General features: G+C 38.9%; 1 long non-coding RNA gene across 25 annotated transcripts in view; it reads right to left on the bottom strand.

Moving 5' to 3' along the window:
- The window catches only part of LOC102980705 (uncharacterized), a 131,653-nt gene that overhangs the window by 98,241 nt on the left and 28,645 nt on the right, over nt 1–4,767 (bottom strand). For all 25 annotated transcript variants that reach the window (XR_008617448.1, XR_008617433.1, XR_008617439.1 and 22 more), the window contains exon 2: nt 2,955–3,070. This is a non-coding gene — a long non-coding RNA (uncharacterized lncRNA). The remainder of the gene's footprint in view (nt 1–2,954; nt 3,071–4,767) is intronic.

The following is a 4,767-nucleotide window of genomic DNA, read 5'->3' as shown; positions in this document are numbered from 1 at the left end:
CGAACCCGTGTCCCCTGCATCGGCAGGCGGACTCTCAACCACTGCGCCACCAGGGAAGCCCCCCCCAGTGTTTTTTAAAAACATTTAAAAATTAATCCCTGTTAAGAAAAATTAATCCATGTCCATTAATGAAGACAATTTTATTGAAAGGTAATTTAAATATCATCTTCACAAAATTTTAATTCCATAATGTGAACTAAAAAGTATAAATCTTCAGAGTCTAGTAAAGAGATTTTCATTCAATATTTTACTACATAAATGTTCAAACACAGAGAAGTTGAAAGAATTATACCATGACCTATCCAGTGACCTAATTATACATATACCTGTCACCTGGACTCTACAGTTAACATTGTTATATTTGCTTTATTACATACCTAACCTATGCATCCCTCTATCATACATTAATCCATCTTTTTTTTTTTTTTCGGTACGCGGGCCTCTCACTGTTGTGGCCTCTCCCATTGAGGAGCACAGGCTCCGGACGCGCAGGCTCAGCGGCCATGGCTCACGGGCACAGCCGCTCCGCGGCACGTGGGATCTTCCCGGACCGGGGCACGAACCCGTGTCCCCTGCATCGGCAGGCCGAATCCCAACCACTGCACCACCAGGGAAGCCCATCCATCTTATTTTTTGATACATTTCAAAGTAAGCTGCAAACATGAGTACTCTTCAGGCCTAAATACTTCGGCATAACAAAAGAATTTTTCTTTCCAGATATAGTATTTGGGCACTGAAGGGCTTCCAAATGACATAAAATGCATTAGAAAGTAAACTAGTCTATAGTGTCCTGAATTGTCAAGTCCTGGCGAAGATCTAGGGAAGGAGTTGCACGAAGTGTAAATGGCATCAATCAGAGTGAGAGACTCAATCTGAAATCTAGCAAGATTGCAACACTCTCTGCCTCTACCCTCAGAACTCTCCTCCTCTTTTTACAGTTACTTTAATTATAAAAGAGAAAATACATAGCTAGCCCTTCTCCCCCTCAAATGATTTGTGCTATTGAAGGTAGCAATTCTTTAGATCAGAATCTCAGAAAACTTGATGGAAATCAAGATGTTTTATTTGCAGAAATGAGCTGGCATCATGAACTCAATGTTAATTTGGTTATTGTTACTCTCCATGAGGGCAGGGGCTTAGTTTGTTTTATCATTTATCCACAGCATGTAGAACACTGCCTGGCACATACTAGTGTTCAATACATATTCACTGAAGGAAGGAGTGAATTCAAGTGCTTGATTCCAAACATAATCTTCACATATTTCATGCCATTACTAATGAAAGAAGTTTTTCTAAAATAAAAATAAGCCTTAACATAAAAATAAGAGCGTGGGTTGGTTACCTAGAGCTGGAGCTGCAATTACACAGAAGGGACCATGTTTTCCGTATGTGCAGCAGGAACCGCGGCACCAGCCTACCGTGCACCCGCTGCTGAGGCTCAGCTGACTTGTGGGGCAGGTTGTGCCAAAGCCCATGGCTGGGCAGAAGCAGCACTGCCTTCTTTTCGTTTTTTTATTTTAGCCTTTACTGAATTTATTACAATATTGCTTCTGTTTTCTGTTTTGGTTTTTTGGCCACGAGGCATGTGGCATCTTAGCTCCCCGACCAGGGATCGAACCTGCAGCCCCTGCACTAGACGGTGAAGTCTTAACCACGGGACGGCCGGGGAAGTCCCAGCCCTGCCTTCTGATGGGGACCATAGGAAAACTTCCCAGAACTGTTCGGGCACTCTGCAAACACACCCTGGGACTGCCCAGAAACAAATGTGAAGTTTGTCTGTAAATCAGTGGGGGCAAGAGTCAGTGGAATTTGAATTATTACTGTTGATGTTACTCTCCTCTTGTACCTTCAGACTGGTGATACCTGAGGAAATTTAAATGTGCTGCAATGTTAAAATTACCTTTTAAGGTGATAATTTTCTTTGAGATTTCCTTGGCCTGGAAGAGCATTTCCATATTCAGCACAAGTTCATCAAGCTAGCAGACATCTCAACAGCTACTGTGAGATTTTTTTAAAATATATTTTTGTCTCTTCAAGAAAATGAGAGACAAATTATTTTTTATTGTGTCTGTATAGAGAGCAACATAAACAATAATTTCAAATTATCAGCTTTCCTGTTAGAGATCACAATGGTGGCCTCCCTAGATGGGAATCAAGGGACCGGGCAAATTAGAAAGATTTAAAAACCATAAAATCACCTTGTATTTTATACTCAAAATAGGTATGTAGAGAAATTTTATGCCATAAGCTATAAAGAGTTAAATGTCCAAAGCAATCTCCTGCTACAGCTAGTGCTACCCTCTCACTAAATAAACATATGCTCTGCAGGTCCCCAAAAGACTTTCAAATAGCCCAGTGATGACTGTCATTAAAACATACCTAAGGGGTCTTCCCTGGTGGTGCAGTGGTTGAGAGTCCGCCTGCTGATGCAGGGGACGCGGGTTCATGCCCTGGTCCGGGAGGATCCCAGGTGCCGCGGAGCAGCTGGGCCCCGTGAGCCATGGCCGCTGGGCCTGCGCATCCGGAGCCTGTGCTCCACAACGGGAGAGGCCACAACAGTGAGAGGCCCGCGTACCGCAAAAAAAAAACAAAAAAAAACATACCTAAGAGAAATCACATTCTTCCAAGTGAGACATCAGAGGCTCCCTGCCACTTGGGAGAATGTGATGAATTCAAGCACTGGATATTGGTGGAAGGTGGTTGACTGAGACCAAATATTCATTTGCTTTTTCTAAGAATGTTGCTTCTCTATGTCGAGGTTTCCACTAGCCACTGGTACATTCAGAGAAATAAGAAACATGCAGTGAGCAACACTTTCATAAGGGTAAACGTACCCAATTGAATTGAATTTTCTTTTTCTCTGTATTTATGACTTGCCTATTTATTTTGGTGTTAAGATGTCCTTTTTGTTAGTAGTGGTGATGAATGATAGTTTTATATTTTCTTGCACTTACCTTGGCAAAAATGAAAGTTAAAAACTCTGTTGGTCTCCAAAATTATCTTGAAAATTTAACTGTACATGAAAGTCCAATGTCTAGAAAAACCAAAAAGTCTCTTCCAAAATAAGATTCTGTAATGCAAAAAATAAATAAAATAATCAACACTCTATGAATTCATTTTCCCTATTCGGGTGTTGGACATGAAACTGAACAAGTTGAAAATATTGGTTGGTAGGGCAGGAATTCCCCCATTTTCAGCCCCCTAAAGCATCTCAAATTCCCTCAAGGGATGTAATAAAATTAACTAATACAAGACAGCTTCTGAAGTCAACTGCCTAAGTTTAATTCTTAGCTCTAACATTTACCAACTGTATTATCTTGGTCAAATTACTTAACCCACTCTGTGCCTTGATCTCCTTATTCACAGAATGGAGATAATAACAGTATCTACATCATAGGGCTGTTGTGAAGATTAAATCAGGTAATCCATGTAAAGATTTCATCATCTCTTTTTCATCATCCTAAACTGAAACTCTGTACCTATTAAACAATAACTACCCATTACCCCTTCCTCCCAGCCCCCGGTGAACACTATTCTACTTTTCATCTCTATGAATTTGACTAATCCAGGCACCTTATGTAAGTGAAGTCATACAGTATTTGCCTTTTGTGCCTGGCTTATTTCACTTAGCACAGAGTTTCCAAGGTTTACTCATGTTGTAGCATGTATCAGAACTTCACTCCTTTTTAAGGTTAATAATACTCACTTCTATGGAAATACCACATTTTGTTCATCCATTCATTTATCAATAAAAATTTAGGTTGTTTCCACCTTTTGGCTATTGTCACATTACATATTCTTAATAAATTACTTGAATTATTTATTAAGTTATAATTTACTACTTTTGGGAGGATCTTACATGCAAGGCACAAAATCAAGCAAGAATTTACTCTGAGTTTCACATCTCATCACCCCCAAGTAATTGGATTGTGCTGATAAAATTACTGTGATAGCTCTTAGTAATTCATCTTTGTGCAATATCATTGCAAGTCACTTAAGCTCTCTCAATTTCATCATTTTTAGAATAAGAACAATAGACACCAAAAGCAAAAGCAACAAAAGCAAAAATAAATTCAAGTGGGACTACATCAAACTAAAAAACTTCTGCACAGCAAAGGAAACCATCAACAAAATGAAAAGGCAACCTACTGAATGGGAGAAAATATTTGCAAATCATATATCAGATAAGGGGTTAATATCCAAAATATATAATGAACTCATATATCAGAAAACAAATAATCCAATTAAAAACTGGATTATTTTTCCAAAGACATATGGATGGTCAGCAGGTACATGAAAAGATGCTCTACATCATTAATTATCAGGTGAATGCAAATCAAAACCACAATGAGATATCACCTCATACATGTCAAAATGGGTATTATCAAAAGGACTCAAAGAGGATGTAGAAAAAAGGGAACCCTTCTGCATTGTTCGTGGGAATGTAAATTGGTGCAACCGCTATGCAAAACAGTATTTAGATTCCTAAAAAAATTAAGAATAAAACTATCATATGATACAGAAATTCTACTTCTGGGCATTTATCCACAGAAAATGGACTAATTCAAAAAGATAAATGCACCCCATTCATTGCAGCCTTATTTACAATAACCAAGATATGGAAACAACCTGAGTGTCCACTGATGGATGAATGGATAAAGAAATTGTGGTGTGTATATATATATATATATATGTGTGTGTGTGTGTGGGTGTGTGTGTGTGTGTGTGTGTGTGTATAATGGAATATTACTCAGCCATAAAAAGAAA

Source organism: Physeter macrocephalus, chromosome 5 (genome assembly GCF_002837175.3).
Source record: "Physeter macrocephalus isolate SW-GA chromosome 5, ASM283717v5, whole genome shotgun sequence".
Lineage (NCBI taxonomy): Eukaryota > Metazoa > Chordata > Mammalia > Artiodactyla > Physeteridae > Physeter > Physeter macrocephalus.
Note: the sequence above shows the minus strand (reverse complement) of the source record. Positions and strands in the feature narration are given on the sequence as shown.